A 21,495-nucleotide genomic window follows, 5' to 3' on the forward strand; every position below is an offset into this window, starting at 1 on the left:
CCAGACGAGCCACACAGGTATTGTATCTCCCGAGTGAGACGTATTGAGAATTCCATAATTCTCTTACATCCTTTCTGCATTGTAGTGTAGTTTGGTGTGTGCTAGCTTAAAACTGTTGCGTGTATGCTTCGTTACAGCTTTCTTTGCATGATCATAAGTTATGTCCGGCTCTCTGCATTGTCTTGCATTTTGCCCCTGCCTTCGGGCGCATATCTTGTTTGTCTTGCATGTTTGTCTAAGTCTTCGGCCTTGTCAAAAATGGGTCGTCTCTGGGCTTTGACATTCACTCCCGTCATTGTTATGACTTTCGAGTTCTGTCAAAGAGGGGCAACTGTAGACACCCCATTTTTGACCGTCCTCAAGACTCGGACGTCACTGTTTGAACACACGGTGATTATCCATGATCGTGTTCGTTTGGAGTTCCCGGAAGTCTCGGTTCGCGCGCTTTGCTTCAGGATCCCCGAACTTGACCGTTTAGTGTCTGGTTTTGCACCGAACACTTGTGTTTTGCCTTGAAAGGGCAGGGAATGCCTTATGAGGCATCCCCACACACCACCGGCAGTGGCTGGAGGCCACCGGATGGTCTTTCTCTTCCATCGGCACTTTTGTTTGCCGGTCGGCACACTTTATTGCCGGTCGGCATAATATGTTGCCGGTCGGCACTGTTTTTTGCCGAAATAGCATTTTTGGGCAGCCGACCACTGTTCATCCACTTTATGGAGATATTTTGTGCCAGCTATCACAGCTGGCACCAACTCTTCCCCCCTCCATACACGTGTATGGAGGGATTTCCCTCTAGCCAAGCTTGTTGTATAAGCTTTGCAAGAGGGAGTTCTATAAGAGAGGGGCTTTCCTCTTGGTTCTAGGTTAGAAAGTTAGAAGCAAAAACCAGCCTTTAGAGATATAGATACATATTATCTCTATATCTCTCTCTCTCTCCCTTCTTGTGTGTGTTTCTTAGCTCAAAAGGTGGTTTTTACCTTACTTTTGCACCATTACACACACCATTACACCTTATTCTGAGATTGAGGGACTTGGGGGGTTGTTTCTTGAGTTTTTGGACTGGTTTTGATCAAAAGAGGAGGGCTAGACCATTTGTTCTTCAAGGGTTCTTTAAGGGTGAGCATCTTGCTTTTTATTCCCCAAACTTGCAATAGTTTTCTACCTATCTTGCTTGCTGTTTTAGCTCTTATGTATAACATGAAAAAGGCTCATATTTTCCTGCTCTAGCACTTTCATTAAGGTCACTTTGTGGTTTGAGTGCAAACTCACCCTTATAGGCCTTGTTTGATCCATTTTGTTGCTCCTTTCATAAGGTTTTGTTCACTTCAGTGTTTTGGTCTTTTGACCACTGAAAAATCAGTGTATTTTAGTGTCAAAAAAGGATGGTTTGAAGTCTTGCATAGGGGAGGGACACCCCTCTCCCTTCATGGTTTGTTTTTTTGCTTGTTGAGCTCAAAAGGGTAGCATGTGTGCTTGATGATCCTTGGCCTCATTTCAGAATTTTTTTAGGCATTTTAGGTCATATATAACCTCGGTTTTTGGTCGGATTTGGGCCTCCTTGTATGCTTGTAATACTTGCTTTGTATTGCTTCATTTTGCTCAAAAATACATCCTATGATTAGGCCATGATCCTTGTGTAAGTTAGCTTAGTTCCATGAAGTTTCTAGTGTTGTTTTTCCATGCTTAAAGTTTGGTGGTTATCCATTTGATCATGCTTGACATGTGTGTTAAGGTTGCTTTGTATTTTGGCTTAAAGGCTTTGAGCATGTTGGCCTCTAGTATGTATGTTTGTGATTACCCTCATGATTTAACATCATCTAAGGACCACATTTTAGTCCAAGAATCATGCTTGTATGTGTGCATGCATGGCCTCTTTCATGCCTTGAGGGTATGTCCTCTTATGCCTAGGAATGAGCCTTAGCGCATATGCTTCATGGGAGATACTTTAGCTGCCATATTAGGGGTTTTTGGGGTCCTATTTTGCATGCAAAAATTCTTTTTTTTTTTTACTTGCTTTGATCATGCCATGAGAGGTCATGTTGGTGGGGGAAAGTTGTCCCCTTTTGTGCCTTAACTTTGGGACCATAAGTTTGCTTGTTCACATGAGTTGATCGTCTATCATTTTGAGCATTTTTTGGTGCTGTTTAGAGGAGAATAAAGGTCTGCGCCTTTATCACTTTTAGGCCCTCTTGCATGCTTACTTCATGTTTGTTGCATGGTTATTCCATTAAGCCTTGTAGCATATCCATCCCATGGTCGAATTGGTCCATGTTTGCATCATGTTTGTACCTTGTATGCTTGGCATCTTGCATTTTGTCATGTTGGTTGCATAATGCTTGTTGTGCTTTACAGCTTGGTGGCATAGTGCATTTGAGCCTTATGAGCATAACATGCATTGCATTTACTTGGTTTGGGGTGTCAAACCAAGTGTGGGAATCAAGGATCATTCATACTTCAAATGATGTAATGTGTCTCGATTCCCGGTCATCGGGACCTTTGACTCCAACTTGATAAGGCCTTGGTTTTCATTTTGTTTGTTGCATACATCCTTACATTAAGTGGCAAATTTGATCCCTTGAGCCATCATGTGCCATTGATGGCTCAAAGATCGAAGGTCATGCTTCTTTGAGTTCAAAATATGATAAGAAGTATGACCATGCTTACATGTGTCCAAAAACACCACACCATGCACTGTCTGTTCTCTGTTTGCTATCAAATTGTCTTCTGCAGGAAGTTTCTGCCGACCGGCAGAATTTAGTGCCGACCGGCACTATCTGGAGTGCCGATAGATCCAATACAATGCCGATGGGAGTTGTGAAGTGCCGGTGGTAATTCTGTCCGGCCGGCGGTGTTCTGCAGAATGCAAGGAACTTGCTCCAGTACTTTGGTAATTTTCAGAAAGACAAGGCAGTACAAACAGAGGCGACAGGAGTACAGTACGGGTTTTCCGGACGAGACGGATTCGAGCATGCATCATTCGCGCATCCCGAGGCAGAGGCTGCGACTACCCTTTTCTTTCCTTCGCCACCTTTCCTTTAATTTAAATTAGAATTTTTTGTAATAATTTCATTTGTCTATTATTTGGGACTGTAATATTAATTCGGACTCTCTGAGTGAGGGTAAACATGTAATAAGTGTGGGTGAGTGTGTGTATGTCTTCCAATCCCCATTTCTTTCTTCCCTTTTATTTACCTGCTTATGATGGTAGATTAGGGCATTTTTTGAAATTAGCATACCATATGATATGCATGCGTGCATTCATGCATTTGTTGACATGCACCGGGCTCGGTACATCATACTAACCGCATTCGTATTTTCAAATTTCAAAATTGAATACATGAATCAGTTGATTGCATATCGTATGCCATATTTAGGTTAACCGAGCCTAACTAAAATTGCATCTTGTATGTGTTGCATTAGGCAAAATAACATGAACTAGGACATGCACATTTGCTAACTAGTTTATTGTTTTGGCACGGAGTACAATGTAAGTGGTTATGCTTTAGCATCCAACATGTGTGTGAATGTTGCCATAATAAGTATGCTTGCCATGCGGCTAAGTGTTTACATGAGATAAATTGCTTGAATGCCTGTGGGTGAAGGTTGGATTGTTTGAGTTGGAAAAACTCATTGAAATCCGTGTTTTTAGCCTACTTGCGAGTAGAAAATTTCAAAGCATTTTCAAAACAAACGGATATGCAATGATTTTTTCCAAATTAGGCAATCTAGTCTATACTTGTTTGCTGCGCGCATAACATAGTAATTCTAGGCTAATGATCGGGATAAGAATACATAAAGTTTTCAAAAACGGATATCACGGTTAGTAGAGGCCGGTCTTCGGACCGGGCGAAAGGGGGTGCTCATAACTGACCTTCCCCGATCGTACCCAAGCTCCCGAGCCGAGACAACTCCGGTGATGACGGACATGTGGCCTTCGGCACCGAGTCAGGGTTTCCTAAATTCTCCCAAAATAAAATATTTAGGTGGCGACTCTGTATCTGGCAAAGCAGTCCATGTTTGGCACTTCTTTTCAAAAAATCTGTTTCTCAAAACGATTTGCCAGATTTGGACTCTTTGGTTCAGATTAAGAACCGTGACGCCAAATCGAGTCCGAACTATAGCACGAGGCCCACGGGGGCGCTGTTACACTTGTATCCGCAAGGAAGGCTTTATAAAAAATCCCTCTCTAGCCCATATTTGAAATGTGTGCACCCGGACAAAGTCGAGGAGCTTCTGTCCGAGATACACAAAGGCAGTTGTGGTGCCCATTCTGGCGGATGCTTTTTGGCCCATCGAGCTATAACGCAGGGGTATTATTGGCCGACAATGAGAAAGGACGCCGAATGTTACGCAAAAAAGTGTGAACAGTGCCAGAAGTTCTTCCCGTTAAACCATTTGCCTGCTGAAGAGTTGAACTCTATCACTAGTCCCTGGCCATTCGCCCAATGGGGGCTTGATATCGTAAGACCATTGCAGAGGGCCCCAGGGAACAAGCGATACCTGATCGTCGCAACAGATTACTTCACGAAATGGGTCGAAGCGGAGGCATTAACACACATTCGAGATGCTGATGTTAAGCACTTTGTGTGGAGGAACATCATAACACGATTTGGCATCCCAAGAGCTCTTATCTCAGACAACGGCACCTAGTTTGATTGTGGCGTGTACCGAGAGCTGTGCAGCAAGTATGGTATCCGGCCTTACTTTTCTACGCCGGCTTACCCCCAAAGCAATGGTCAAGTAATGGTCAAGCTGAAGCCTCTAACAAATCCACCTTGGACGGCATCAAGAAGAGGCTGGAGAAAGCCAAAGGCAAATGGGTCAAAGAATTGCTGAGTGTATTATGGGCCAATAGAACTACGCCGAGAAGATCAACCGGAGAAATGCCGTTTGCCCTATGCTTCGAAACCCAGGCGATCTTACCCATGGAGATCGGCCACCTGACCCTCAAGTCGCAAGTTTTTGATACGGGCCGAAACGACATGATGCTGGCTTTGGATTTGTTTCTAATCGAAGAACGAAGAGACCGAGCCCTTGCATCCATGGCACGGTACCAGCAGCAGCTGGCAAAGTCGTATAATCAACGCGTTTAGCTGCGCCGCTACACGCCAGGAGAGTTGGTCCTGAAGAAGGTGCTTCTAGCCGACAGGAAATCGGCCGATGGAAAACTGGGTCCAAACTGGGACGGCCCCTACCAGATTGATTCTATTGCGGGAGCGGAGGCGTACCGGCTGAAAGATATGTCAGGAAGGAATCTCCCACGATCTTGGAATTCAATGCATTTACGTAAATTCTATCATTGACCCGACTTGTGGGACTTGATATTTATACAAATTTCACTTCTGCAATTCGAAGTTTCTTATTTCTTAATCACGCGATTCAGTTCACGAGCTCTCTGGGCCGATTAAGCCTCAAGATTCGGAGCGCCCTTCGTGGATATCACGATTGGCCGATAAAGCCTCCGGATTCGGAGCGCCCTTCGTGGATATCACGATTGGCCGATAAAGCCTCCGAATTCGGAGCGCCCTTCGTGGATATCACGATTGGCCGACTAAGCCTTCGGATTCAGAGTGCTCTTCGTGGATATCACGATTGGCCGATTAAGCCTCCGGATTCGAAGCGCCCTTTCGTGGATATCACGATTGGCCGATGCAAGTCTCCGAATTCGGAGCCCCATTGGCACACGACGTCTTTGGGCCAACAAAGTCTCCAGATTCGGAGCGCCCTTCGTGGATATCATGATTAGTCAATGCAAGTGTCCGGATTCGAAGCCCCTTTGGTGCATGACACCTTTACGCCGGTTAAACCTCCCTATTCGGAGCCTCATCGGCGCATGACGCTTTAGAGCCGATAAGGCCTCCCTATACGGAGCCTCGTCGGCACATTACGACTTTGAACTGATAAAATGCCCCGAATTCGGAACCATGTTTGATGAAGAACTCATGACAAGCCGGCAAAACCCGTTTACACATTAAAGCATGTAAACGTTCGGAATGAAATGCTTATACAATGAAACACGAAATACGTGTATGCCAAATAAATATTCAATGTTTATACATTTATTCAAAAGTTTATGCAAACACGGGAGTGCTGAATGAAAATTACATAAAACATTTTACTCAATCAGGCAATAATTACATAGTTTTGAACGCGCTCTGCGTTCGAACGTTACAATGTGTTTTTATACGGTGTCGCCCTCACCCTCACTCTGCTCGACTTCAAAGGCGGAAAACGGAAAATGGTTACGTTGGTACAGTGGCAACGCCGAATCGACGCCCGCTGTTCGAAGAGCTTTCTTGGCCTGAAGCGCCTTGATCCAACAGTGCTTAAATCCACGATTTTCACATCAGCAAACTTCCTTGACAAGCTTTTCCTTGGTTTTTTGTATCCCTACTTTCCGGCCTTCATGGAAGCCTTTTTCATAGGCCCTCCCCTTCGCGGACTCAATTGCGAACATGCTTGCCATATTGCGGTCGGCAAATGCGGTACTGATAAGCCGCTGGGTAACCCTTTCTTCCACGATTTGGTTAGCCTGTCCGGTGGGTTGTGTCTAAACCGCTTTGACCTTCCTTAGCTCACGCTTAGCCGCTTCCGCGCGAGCCTCCAAGCTTCGAATGCATTCATCCTTCTTCTCTATTTCTCGGCGGGTAGCACGGAGACGCATGTCGATTTCGTAGGCAGTGTAGAGCCCTTTCACCGTACCGTGAATGCCTTCACGAAACACTTCGAAGTCCTGCCGACCTACCATCGACTGCCGGACCTCGGGTGGAAAAATCTGTCGAGCAAACTCAACTGCCACACTTGGATCTCGAATGATCGAGTCCGCCTCTGTCATGGGTCTATTCCCCACGAAGATTGCAAAACTCAATGGGCGTGGGTTCGCGTCGGGCTCCCTTCCAGAACGGGGTTGCGGGGATTTGCCATGTGGCTCCTTGTCCCTCCTAGGCGACCTACTTCAACAACGAGGAGATTGGCGTCTCTCCCGATCCCTCGAAATCCTACCTCCCGCACGCGAAGGTTTGCCACTTCGATCCATGTCTTCTCCCCGCTCAGCTAGCGTCCTCGCTTCCCCTTTGCTGTTAAAAAAGAGTCTATTTGACATTCGCACTTGTTTAATCTTCCTTAAAGAGCTGGACTGAGTTGTTCGCTGAGCACATAAAGAGGACGTCCATTCATTTATTCCCTACGAGGGCAGCACCTCCGAGGCAATCTCATTAATATTGAAAACCTCAACGGCCCGACCGAGTCACGTGTCCCCATCAAACATTGATATTCGGCAGTCTTAACGTCGACAAGGGCAGATTCATCTTAATATTCTTAAGCTCGTGTTATTCGGCGTTTGATGTTCATGAACCAGTTGGGGCAAGGGCAGATTCATTAATCTATTCGGCTTGAGTGCCCCAGCCGTTCCACGAATCGATTCATCAGTACAATATTCGGCACCTCATGAATTCATTTTAAGTAGATCAGATCCATAAATTTAATCGGTTTTTAAGTTCGCCTTCTCACGGGGGGCAAGAGCAGATTCATCAATCTATTCGGCCTGAGTGCCCTAGCCGTCTCATGAAGCGACTCAATATTCATAAGCTCGTGTTATTCGGCGTTTAATGTTCATAAACCAGCTGGGGCAAGGGCAGTTTCATCAATCTATTCGGCTAGAGTGCCCCAGCCGCCCCATAAAGCAATTTACTAATAGAATGCCCACGACCGAGTGCCCCAGCCGTCTCATGAAGCGACTCAATATTCATAAGCTCATGTTATTCGGCGTTTAATGTTCATGAACCAGCTGGGGCAATGGCAGATTCATCAATCTACTTGGCTTAAGTGCCTCAGCCACCCCATGAGTCGATTTACTAATAGAATGCCCACAAACTAATCCTATTCGGCGCCACAGTAATGAAAGGCAAAGCTCTTCATTAATATCAAAAATTGCGTATAAGTAATACTGAAATGAACGGCGCCACAGTAATGAAAGGCAAAGCTCTTCATTAATATAAAAAATTGCGTACAAGTAATAGTGAAATGGAAAGGAAATTTTCATTAATAAATTGAGCGCAAAAGTAACTAATTTATACATGAAAATTACCTTGTACTAACAGAAATCCACTAAACAAAAACATACATTGAAATTGAAAATAATTAATAAAATTAGAGTGTCTCCCAGATTAATCCTCGGGATCAGACTCAAGTGGCTCAACGTCCACTTGCTCGTATGGAATTGGCAAGGCCAATGTAACTCCACCGGCAGCAAGAGCCTTAAGCCATCCATGTTTGAATCCCCGATTCTCGAATTTGGGGACTTCTTCTACGTAATCTTTAAAGGCAACGCTCTTTCCAGCCTCGAACGCTGCAGAAGCCTCAGAGTCGTCTCTTTCCTTGGCCTTCTTCAACTCTTCTAACTCGGCCTCCACCTTGGCGAGCGCCTCCTTGACTAACTTGAGCGATTCCTCGCTCGCATTCGCTCTACCCTCGGCTTCGGATCTGAGTTGGTCAGCAGTCCGAGCCCTCTCCTCCACAGCTTCGGCTCGAGCACTTTCTATTGCGGCCCTCATCGCCTCGAACTCGGCCCTACTCCACTCACCTTCAGCTTCAGACTTCAAGCTGCCAATTCTTTCAATGGCATCGTGATACCGGCGGCCTCGTTCAGCTATCCTTCTAACCGTGTGCAAAACATGGAGTTAGGATCAGCACATGCCAAGAAATATCGTACGAAAACCAAACCAAACAAGAAAAAGAGTCACATACCAAAAGGGCCAACTGGGCAGCTAACGCTATAGCTACCAAATCCGACTCTCCTCGAAAGGTGGCCTTGTCAGCCAGAAACGAAACTAAGGCGGCCAAGCTCAACGTTATGGCTGGATCCTTCCTGGCAGACGTGTCAAAGGAGATCGGCGTGTTTTTGATCTTTGGCTGAACAACGAAAGGAACCACGTCCGATTCCTCTAATCGAGGCCGTTTGCCAGCAGGGCTATCCTCCGAGCCGACTTCTCCCTCGGTGGTACGTTTTTCGCCCTGCCTTTTTGGAATCATTCGTTCTTCTGTAAACTGCTGCTCGACTTCCTTCTCTATCTCGGCCACAATAACTTGAGCTGTCTCGCCTCCAATAACGGTTTGCGAAGACTCAATCAGGGCAGGTTTAGAACGGGCGACCTCGGTTTTCTTTCGGGCGGCCATTCGTTCGGCATTTCTCTTTCGCGCCATCTGCGTAAGATTTTCCCTAGCTATACCTTGAGAAAAGGAGTCGGGTAGGTCTTCCAAATTTATAAAAATATCTCCGAAGGAAAATTTCGCCCGACCTGAAGTGGACGGCAAGTTAGGCTGGTTAAGACTGGCTGCCTCAAACGCTGAGTTTAGAGCTTCGTCGACCTCTTCGGCCTCCGCAGCAAACTCTCTCGTTGGTTCGGCAACTACCTCGACCACCGGCGCTACGTCTTGCTCCAAATCGGAAGCTTTGAGACCAATTTGCCTAAGGGTCTTGAAACTGGGGAAGATTAGAGCCGTAAGGTGATGTTCACCGGTTGGGATGAGAATGTTGTCCGCAGCCGAGAACGTAGTATAAGTAGGCTCGTACTGCAAGAGTATATGGGCGGATCTCCCTTGATTCTGTACGTTTGGACGTCCAAAATACTTTAGTGTAGTCCTAATTTTCGCAAGGACTGCGTCGTCAGCCGAGGTCAAAATCCTCTTCAACTTACTGCCTGCAAAAACAAAGAATTAGACTTGAAGAAAAAGCCGAATAAAAGAAAGATCAATAGACACAAGGGGTTACACGACAACCTGGTTCGCCCCTCTTTTTGGGAATAGGGTCTAGGCGATCTTCGCCCTCGTTGAATTCCCAGTTGCCACAGACATTGACCATTACATCGTCAACTCGTTTGCCAGAGCTAGCAAGCATGGTAACCAAGTGATGGTCGGTGTCCTTGGCCCTGAGAAAATAGCGCCCGAGCCGATCGGAGGATTTGGCTAAGGCGTAGCAGTGCCGAATCGCCGAAATGCCAAGGCTGATCCTAAGGCACCGGTTCAACTCTACGATTCCCATTATGATTCGAAAGAAGTTCACATTGGGTTGGGAAGGAATCAGACCCCAATGGAGGAGGACGGCCCTAAGAAATGGGTGAAGGGGAAAACGAACCCCGCCCTCCGCAATGGATAGGAGAGGAAAAACGATGGTATTTTGGTCTTCCCTCTCCATATCAAGGGTATTGTCCGTTACCAGAGATAGATGGACATCGTCAGGGATAGAGAAATATCGTTAGAACCCAGAAATTCAACCCTCGGAAAGGAGGTCTTTCAAATGTTTAGCCATTCTCGTAAGGACCCAAGGATATTCTAAATTAAAAATAACTATGGAAAATAGGATTACAAAGAAAAGAGAAGAAAACTTACGAAAAGCAAAAGAGACAAGAAGAGACGGAGAGGAGTTACAGAAAACGCGAGTCAGAGAAGAGATACCGACTGGCAATCCAGGAGGCTCAAATATTCGAAAAAGCGTGCATTCGAAGGGACTGAAGTTTCAAATCGTGATAAATGCGAGAGAAACATAATGAGGCGGGAAAGCGTTACAATGATCAAAAAGTATGTACACATTCTGACACGCATCGGGGAGAGGATTAACCGCCTAATTTTTTGACTTCCCAGACTAGAAGCCAAACACGCCGACTAGCTGGTGCTAGTAGGGGTGTTTGGGGGGCAATTATGGGGGCCGGATAATTGGAAGAATCAGAAGCGTACTCTAGAAGACAGATATTACTCGGCTCTTTCCTGCACGATCAGGATGCCGAATAAAACAGATAAGCCTAGTAGATACCGAACTATGGAGCCGAGTAAATAAAAGGATAATGAGTGAAAAGTGGACCTGGCCCCGAGGCCTAGGAAACGAGTATAAATAAAGGAACACACTACAACAAAAAACATTTTTTGCGACATTTTTTAGCAACCAAACAAAATTTTAGTCGCCAAAGATACATAATTGGCGACAGAATATTTATGGTCTCTAAAAGCTAAACATTTGGTGATGAATTTAATTTTTTGGTTGCTGTTGAGTTTGGCGCCAAGTGAAAATTCTGCGCGGGAGTGCTAAAAAATTTTCGGTGACCAAATTTATTTTTGGCGATGGAAATTTTAGTCGCCAATTATATTTATTTGGCGACAAACATTATTTGGTCGCCGAAAATCTGAATAGTATTTATGGCAACCAAATTAATTTGGTCACTAATGAATTATTTGTCTTTACCCTAATTTTTTATTACCAAAAATAATTGACTAAATATTTTCGGTGAATAAAGAATCAATTCACCTTCACTTCTCCATTTCATTTTCTCAGTCCATCAGAAATGCACAACACAGGTATACTCTTCTTCTTCTTCTTCTTCTTCTTCTTCTTCTTCTTCTTTCTCTCTCTCTCTCTCTCTCTCTCTCCCTCTTGCTCTCTCGCTCCGCCGAATGCAAAATGCATAGCAGCGTTGGGCGGCAGCAGCGCTGGATGGCAGTAGATCGCGACCTTCTGCTTGGGTTGCTGCACTATTCTCTTCTCTGTCTCTGATATTCTGAATGTATTCCCTCTCTCTCTCCCTCTCCCTCTCTCGCACCGCCGAATGTAAACGGCACATAAATACTGGGCGGTAGCAGATCGCGACCCTCTGTTTGGGTTGCTGCCCTCTTCTCTCTCTCTAGATTATTGGCATGAATATGACTTTCATTCAATCGAAGGTGGATTGAGATTTCTTAATACTAAAGTTTTGAATTACTCTCTTTTGTGTACATTCATATATTTCTGTATTGTATGTGTATATGTTAATTGAATGGTGAGTTTGCTCGATACTGTTTGTGGTATTGTTCAATTAGTTTTGTTGCACTATGAATTGATTTCATTGAATAATCAAGCTTTTGATCTTCTATTTTTCTTTGTGAAATCAATGGATTTGAGATTTCCTAATACTAAAGTTTTAAATACATACATATATATATATATGTATATATGTTAATTGAATGGTGAGTTTGTCTTTTGTGTTAGTGATTGATTGTTGCACTATGAATTGATTTATAATATTGAATAAATTGAATTTTTGATCTTTTTCTGTGTATTTCAGAGTGCTCAAAATTGAAATTTGAGATTTTTTAATACAAAAGTTTCATATAACTCTCTCTTTAGTAAATGTGCTTATATATGTAATTAAAGGAAAGGATTATATTAAAGTGCGATTGTAATGAAATATTATCTTTAATAGGTTCATATACAGGTTCTGGGAGTTGGTTCATGACCAGGAAATCTTTAGGTCCCTTAAATTAATTGAAACCTAAATGAACAACAAAATGTTCTTGTGTTTTGAATATGCTTAAATCTGACATAGGATCCTTCTTAGCATAACCTTGAGTCTCATGAGGGAAAGCTTGTTTTTATCACATTTGTGGACATGTATATGAACAAGTCTGTTACAATCATTTTAATGGTTTAATGCTGCCTTATAGGTTAGAAATTAGGAATTACTTGACATTTCTTTGATGCAAGCATGGATTAGGGAGTATTATTTTGATGTTAAATTTAGTAGATATATAGGAACACCTGGGATAAAATTGAGTTCCTTCATATCTCCTCTTGTTTTTTTGCTCTGCGTATGCAATATTCTCCTATAACTGTGTTGGCTATTAATCATCCATGGTAAAATAGAGTTTTTAGAAGCGAACATATTAAAGAACTCATATATGTACACCTTTGCTTGTTTCCTTCTTCAACATCTTTATGATTTTTTCTGTTCAAATTGAAATTGCACAGTAAATAATGAGATCTTATTAGTTTTTCCTGGTTTACAGTGGTGCTTTGTAGGTTTCATTATAGTTTTTATATTCTATCATCAAATAGGCCACAATGTTTTCTCCAGTTTTGTGAATTTAATCTATCTTAATTGCATTTTTCAGGTACAAATGCCAATGTTCTACAAATAATGGGGCAAATTCTCAACAAGAAAAGAGAGAGACTTCCTTTTCTGACTCGGGCCCTTTGAAGGACAATGAATGTCGAGATCTCAACTGTACTGTAAAGGAGTATTTGCTTTTAGCAGGATACCGTCTTACAGCAATGACATTTTATGAAGAGGTATGCAAATTGCAGCTTTCTCTTCTTCTTCTTCTTTTAAAAAAAAAATCTCTCATGTTTTGATATATGACTTTGGACTCTAAAAGATGGTGACTGCTGTTGATTGGTCAATCAATGGACATAAAAGACAAAAATGTGACACAAAAATTTAACTGAGTACCTATAAAAAAATAGTTGTAATTGAATAAATTTATGTGTATTCTTTTGATTCCTCCATCAATAAAGAATATTATGAAATAGATCCTTTATAATGTTGCATATGTAGTTGGCTTGCCCAGGAAAGTGATTCCTAACCTTAACAACCTCCTGTGTTGATCAGCGGGGTTTGTTCAGCTTTTGAAATACTAGTTTAACTAATCTGATGTAAAGTAATTAATTTTTCATTTGGTATTTGGTCTCTTATATCGCGGTGATGCATATTCTTGGTGTCTCTACAAAATATATTTACAATAGATTATAGGTTTTGGCTCAGCACATGAACATTTTTTTAACTTTTCATACATGCCAAGTTTTAACTGGTGAATCACGTGTTACTTTTTGATTTTGATATATTGAAATTTTGTAATTCACCGTAGGAAAATTTGCTTCTAATTTGTTCATCTATAATGTGAAACCAATGTTTTCAGACCAAGAACTTTATTATTAACATTTTAACATTGTTGGTGCTCTCTACAACTTGATTGAAACAATATATTCTTTGGATTCATCATTATCAGTTCTTCAGCAAAATGGGCTGGGGTAGTAGAGAACATTTCCATCTCTTGATTCTGCCCTACGTTTTTTAGATTGCTGCTATATTTTGCTTTAATCTAGGGACCAAAGATGTGTTTTAATTTCATTATCCCAATGTTAAACTCTTATTATGTTTGCTAAGAACACTATAATGCTATACTAGAAATGTCACACATCTCATAATTTGCTTTTGCAATATCAGACAACTAATTATCACAATATATCATCGGCAGTATAGTATGATTTGTGGGAACAATGCTAGCAAACTATTCATATTCATTCTAGTTTCTATTTGAGGAACTTTTTGACCTTAATGTAAGTAAAAGCAACCTCAAGTTTAAGATTTAGGTCCTTCTGATTTCAATTTAGTCATGAAAGTAAAGTTAACACTTTGGATTACATCTCATTCCAGTGATAGCTCCTACTCAATTGATATTTGCTCTTGTTTTGGAACCTTGAAATTGGATTTCATTAGTATTCCATAATGACATAATTTGAGCTAGGTTTTGGTTGGACAATATGTGACTGATTTACAAATTTATAGAGATATTGCTTGTAATTAGTTTATATATGCAAAGTTTAACTGGTGAATCATGTGTTACTTTTTGATTTTAGTATATTGAAATTTTGTAATTCACCGTAGGAAAATTTGCTCTCAATTTGTTCATCTATAATGTAAAACCAATGTTTTTAGACCAAGACCTTTATTATTAACATTTTAACATTATAATTTTTTTTTTTCATATGTTTGACAGATTGGCAATGCATGGAATATAGTTCGGGGAGCATCAAAGGATTACATTTTGAATTTTTGGATATATTTTGTCATAGGTTTTTGTTATGAATTTGCAAGCTTGGAAGGTTTTTTGGAATTACATGTTTGAGTTTTTTTCATATGTTTGACAGATTGGCAATGGATGAAATATAGTTCGGGGAACATCAAAGGATTACATTTTTGAATTTTTGGATATATTTTGTCATAGGTTTTTGTTATGAATTTGCAAGCTTAGAAGGTTTTTGGGCATTACATGTTTGAAGTTTGGGATTGTAAGAGATTTGTACTTAAATTGGATGTTTTGGATTTGATATGTTGTTTATATTTAATATGGTACTACTTTTGAATTAAGTTTACATTTTGGATGCTTTGCACAAGTGTGTTAATTTGAATTATATTTTGCTTATGTTTATAGGTTTATGAATTATGTATTGAACAGGGAAATTGTTAAAAAAAATTATAAATAATGAATTTTTGGTGACATGTTTTTTTAGTTGTAAATTTACTTTTGGTGACATTTTATTTATGTTGCTGAAAGTATGTGTCCATAATTTTTTTAGCGACCCAAAACTTGATTGGTCGCCAAAATTTTTAACATTCAACAACCAATTCTTTTAGTCACTAAAAGATATATTTAGCGACGCATTTATATGTCGCTGAAACTTAACATGTCATCAGCTAAAGGCTACTTTTAGTGACTAAATGTTAATTTATGGCGACAAAATTTTAGTCTTTTGGCGATGGAAATATTTGGTCGCCAATTTATTTATAAAAGCAATCAAAATTGATTTGGTCGCCGAAGCATTTAGTGACAGGGCTTCAGCGACCAATTTTGTTCATGTCGCGGATACTTTCAACAACCAAAATTACACTTTTGGTGACTAAAAAAAAGGTCTCTAAAAGTGTTTTTTGTTGTAGTGACATCAGACTAAGAAAGGTATGTGAGAATTGTTGTGCTTAATTTAGAATATAAGTAATCCTGAGCGTTGAGACTGACTTGTCCGACGGAGTGCAAATTCCGGCACCCCCGACCGGAGTGTTTATTCATTTTCAGCTGACTATCAGCGGATCACGAGCGTCCCCCAAGATCAGAGGAGTATTTCCTAACCACTTCTCCACAACTATATTTGTAATTTAAATTATATTGGTAGTTCCTACATTTTATCTTTTATATTATTTTTGTCTCTATAATTTTATTTAACTCAATTTTGACACTTAATTTAGATTTTGTATCAATTAGTTCAATTGATAATGCAGATTAGGATTTTTGAAAGAAAATAGTCACTAAGTTGGTTCATATTAATTCACTGAGTTGAACAAGTTTACAATTTTTCCTATATAAACATAATAAATGCGCTTATGTGCAAATTTTCTATAAAAAAAATACTAACAATTGTAATCAATTGAACGAAATTGAAAGAAAATTATAAATTTGAAGATTAAAATCGAGTCAATTGAAATTATATGAATGAAAATAATAGAATGACCAAAGTATATAGACTACTAGTATAATTTGTCCATAGTTAATCAATATTTCTTTATAGACAAATATTTTAGGAAAAATTACATATTTTAGTTCTTGTAATTTTAATTGGCTCCATTTCAACCACAAATTCATGATTTTGTTTCAATTTGATCCAATTGATTTAACTCTTAGCATTTTTTTTTGATGAAAAATATGTACATAAATATCATGTGTCATATTTTTAAGAGCAAAAATATAAACTTACTCAACTCAGTGAGTTAATTTCAACTAATTTAGTAATAATTTTTCTTAAAAATACTAACGATATTATCAATTGAATCAAAGTGACATAAAATTTAAAATTAAAAGTCAAAATTAAACTAATTAAAAGTGTAGGGAACAAAATGATATAAAGGATAACATATAAGTACTTTCGGTGTAATTTGTTGAGTATTTATCTTAAATTTATTTTTTTATTAGTAGAATTTAGATTTTGTTCAGATGAAATTAATGGATTTTATGTTGACTGAAGTTGAGATTGGGTTCAAACTTCAAACACCCCTAACGACCAACATGGTTTGAGAGAGAGAGAGAGAGCATACCACAAGTAAGATTTTGATATGCTTGCAATTGAATTCAGACTCATTTTCTTGGCTATAATCAAGCAGAGAATCCTACAAGAAGTCCCCATAGCACGGAAAATTGGATTCTCTATGTTTGAGCCGCCGAGTAACGAACCCATCACTGATAGCATCAAGCCAGTTATAAGCAACCTTGGCTCTGCGCCTTAATCCCTGAGGATCAAATGGCTTCAACCATGGAAACACATCAGCAATGTTAAACTTCCCATCAACCACCATCAGTGTCTTCACCGCATTCAGGAACTCCTGTACCTCACCAGACTCGAACCCAGCCACATTTACAGAGAAACAAGTGTTCGACATCTGATTCAGAGCAGTAGTGAATGCCAACTCTCCGATCGCCACCGCTCGATCTCTCCTCTCTCTAACATGTTCAATCATCTCTTCCACAGCTTTGTGTCTGAGTCCTCGCAAGGTGTCTAGCTTTTGTGGGTGAGTTAGGTACGTGTTCAATGCTCGGCGTATGAACCGCCATTGATCGCCCGCGGAGATCCAGAGCACGGCCATGTCGTGGTTCTCGAGCGCAGTGACAGCATCGGCGACGGTTCTGCCAGAGAAAGCCTCGTCATGCTTCTGGAGGATCTCTCTGGCTACGTCTGGTGATGAAGCCACCACGCTGGTTTTACTGCCGAGACGTATGGACATGAGTGATTCGTGGGGCTTTGGACCGACCTCGAAGAGGTTGCCGAAGAGAGAGAGGCCAATGGGGCCTGGTGGGAGTGTTCCTCTTCTAAGAAACAATGCAAGGCCGTGGATAACTACAAAGAAAAAAAGGGAGAACAGCAGATAACCAAGGAACTCCATTTTAAGATTTATGTCATGTTCATCTCTATATGAGTTTTTCTCTCTAATCTGTGATCATATTTATATAGGTGTGTGTACATTTAAGGCTACAATTTTATTTATTTTTTCAGTTGGGATATTATTTTGACCCACACGTATTATTATTTTTTTAATATATTGTGACCCGTGTATAACTCTTTTCTGGGGTTGGGATCGCCCCTCCTTATTTTTTATATTAAAAAGTAAAATATTTATTTAAAATATTTAAAATTTTTATTAAAAATAAAAAATATATGAACAATAAAAAATTTAATTCAAAAAATTCGAATCAAGATAAATAATAATTGGTCTCCTAAAACTTTTTGTAATGATATATATATATATATATATTGAAACAACCTTTTTGTAACTATGGAAATTGATTTTTTTAATACTTTTTGGGTTGAAAAACGCAGGAGCAACTTACCAAAGGTTGGTAACCAAGATGTTCAAATACCTGATTGGCCAAATAGTGGAGGTTTACATCGATGACATGGTTGTGAAGACCAAGGAACCTAAGGGTCATCTTGCCGACCTAAAAGAGGTCTTTGATATACTCAAAACATACCGGCTCCGACTCAATGCATTGAAGTGCGCTTTTGGAGTTGGATCAGGTAAGTTTCTGGGATACCTGGTAACAAGAAAGGGCATTGAGGCCAGCCCAGATCAAATCAAGGCCATCCTAGAGTTGAAGAGCCCGACGTCGGCAAAACAGGTGTAGATGCTAACTGGAAGGGCCGCAGCCCTAAACAGATTCATCAGCAAAAGCTCAGACAAATGTAAACTTTTCTTCAACCTGGTGAAGAAGGCCACGGACTTCCTATGGACTGAGGAATGTGAGGCCGCTTTGGCCGACCTAAAGAAATATCTGACAACGGCTCCAGTCCTCTCAACACCTGAACCTGGGGAAGAACTGTTTTTGTATTTAGCAGTTTCAGAACACGCAGTAAGTGTAGTGCTAATCCGAGAGGAAAAAGGGGATCAAAAGACTGTTTATTATATAAGCAAAACCTTGGCCGATACAGAAACAAGGTACCTACCACTAGAGAAATTAATGCTGGCTTTAGTAATGGCTTCAAAGAAGCTGAACCATTACTTTTAAGCACACAAGATTATAGTGCTAACAGAGCACCCATTGAAGTCCTTTTTACAACAAGGAGACTTAACTAGAAGAATAGCAAGATGGGCAGTGGCCTTGGGCCAGTACGACCTGGAGTTCAGGCCGAGAACAGCAATTAAGGGCCAAGTTTTGGCCGACTTCGTGGCCGAATTCACGCCAGAATCCATAGAACATCGGGCTCCGTTGAGCCAAGATGAACGATGTCCAAGCAAACAAGGAAAAGCCCAGCCAAAGGCAAAAGACAAGGAAAGGAAAAACTCAGACCCTGCAGCATTTACATCGGCGACTCCTTTCGCCTGTTTTTCGATAGGAGCTCAAACCGGCAAGGAGCGAGGGCAGGAGTAGTGTTAATATCTCCTGATGGGGAAATATTGGAACAGTCTATTCGATTAGGGTTCAAGGCCTCGAACAATGAGGCAGAATACGAAGCATTGATTGCAGGACTAAAGCTGGCAGTGGCAGCAGAAGCAGATGAGGTAATAATTTTTTGTGATTCACAACTTATAGTAAATCAGACAACAGGAGAGTTCGCAACCCGAGACGAGAGGATCTCGGCATACGCAAAGGAAGCCATCAGACTGGCTGCCTCGTTTTGCAACTGCCGACTTCTTCAAGTCAGCCGAGATGATAACAACCACGCCGACGCATTGGCCAACTTGGCAAGTTCTATACAAACTGGAAAAACAAGGACAATAATGATTGACTATCTGTTAAGCCCGAGCATAGAACGACCGATCACAGAACAATGAGCAATGTGTGTGGACTTGGGACCAAGCTGGATGGATGCAATTGTTGCATTGCTAAAAGAGGGAAAACTTCCAGAAGACCATAAAGAAGCACACAAGGTCAGATTGAAGTCAGCAAGATTCAATCTGACAGCGGACGGACATCTCTACAGAAGGTCCTTCACTGGACCCCTTTTAAGGTGCGTAAACCCTTTGCAGGTTGTAGATTTTCTATATGAAATTCATGAAGGAATTTGTGGAAGCCACGCTGGGGGCAGATCACTAGCTCACAGGGCCATTACCCAGGGGTATTGGTGGCCCTACATGCAAAAAGATGCCGAAGCCTACGTGAAGAAGTGTGAACAATGTCAAAGGTTTGCACCTTTGATACACCAGCCAGCCGCTGACCTGAACCCTGTATCTAGTCCATGGCCATTTGCCCAATGGGGCATGGATCTCATTAGGCAGTTGCCCCAAGCAACTGGGCAAAGGAAGTACTTGCTGGTAGCAACAGATTACTTCATGAAGTGGATAGAAGCAGAACCTCTTGCCAAAATCCGAGATGTGGACGTCAAGAACTTCATATGGAGAAACATCATCACTAGATTTGGCATTCCAAGAGCAATAGTTGCCGACAACAGAACGCAGTTTGACAGCAAACTCATCAAGAACTTCTGTGCGAAATTCAAGATAAAGAATTACTTTTCAACATAAAGTTTTCCCTAAAGCAATGGGCAAGCAGAAGCAACCAACAAAGTAGTTTTGGATGGGATAAAGAAGAGACTGCAGGCAGCAAAAGGAAAGTGGGTAGACGAGTTACCTAATGTACTCTGGGCATATCGGACTCCGTCGAGAAGAGCAACAGGGGAAACCCCCTTTGCCATGGCCTACGGCACAGAAGCCGTCTGTAGAGGCGCCCGCGTGGGGGGGGGGGGGGAGGCCTCGCTACAGTTCGGACTCGATTTTGTGTCACGGTTCTTAATCTGAACCAAAGAGTCCAAATTCGGCAAATCGTTTTGAGAAACAGATTTTTGAAAAGAAGTGCCAAACATGGACTGCTTTGCTAGATACAGAGTCGCCACCTAAATATTTTTTATGGGGGAATTTAGGAAACCCTGACACGGTACCGAAGGCCACATGTCCGTCATCACCAGAGTTGCCTCGGCTCGGGAGCTAGGGTACGATTGGGAAAGGTCAGCTATGAGCACCCCCTCTCGCCCAATCCGAAGATCGGCCTCTACTAACCGTGATATCTGTTTTTGAAAACGTTATATGTTCTTATCCCAGTTATTAGCCTAGAATTACTATGTTATGCGCACAGCAAACAAGTATAGAGTAGATTGCCTAATTTGGGAATAAGCATTGCATATCCGTTTGTTTTGAAAAAATGTTTTGGAATTTGCTACTCGCAAGTAGGCTAAAATACGGATTTCAACGAGTTTTTCCAACTCAGACAATCCAACCTTTACCCACAGGCATCCAAACAGTTTATCACATAAGCATCTAGCCACATGGTAAGCATGCTGTCATGATAGCATTCACACGTATGCGATATGCTAAGGCATAAAAGCTTACCGAGTACTCCGAGCTAAAACAATAAACTAGTTAGCCAACATGCATGGTCCTAGTTCATGTCAAATTGACTAATGTAACACATACAAGATGCAATTAGAGTAGGCTCGGCTAACCTAAACATGGCATGTGAAATGCGATCAATTGATGCACGTATTCAATTTGGAATTGAAGTACAAATGCAGTTAGCATGATGTACCGAGCCCAGTGCATGCAATACTGATGAATGATGCACGCATGCATAGCATAAGGTATGCTAAATTAAACATGTCCTATTACTAACCATCAAAGCAGGTAAGTAAAAGGGAGAAAGAAGTGGGGGTTGGAAGGCATGCACACACTCACCCACACTTATTACAGATTCGCCATCGCTCGGAGGGACCAAATAAATATTACAGATAATTAACCTACAAGCTAATTAGATATTACAGGCCATCTAATTAGCTAAGCAAATTAACTAATCTAGGGAAAACAGATAAACCGCCTCGGGAAGAGAGCCTAATGCAATGCGTGCTCGGTCCTGCTCGGAAGTACACTGCCATGCACA

The 21,495-nt window shown here is 41.3% G+C and overlaps 1 pseudogene; it reads right to left on the reverse strand.

Moving 5' to 3' along the window:
* LOC114261285 (cytochrome P450 76C3 pseudogene) overlaps positions 1–17,513 on the reverse strand; it is a 39,486-nt pseudogene extending 21,973 nt beyond the window's left edge.
* Positions 17,514–21,495: the final 3,982 nt, after the last annotated feature.

The sequence above is a fragment of the Camellia sinensis genome, chromosome 11 (assembly GCF_055761805.1).
Source record: "Camellia sinensis isolate YWXY chromosome 11, ASM5576180v1, whole genome shotgun sequence".
NCBI classification, from domain to species: domain Eukaryota; kingdom Viridiplantae; phylum Streptophyta; class Magnoliopsida; order Ericales; family Theaceae; genus Camellia; species Camellia sinensis.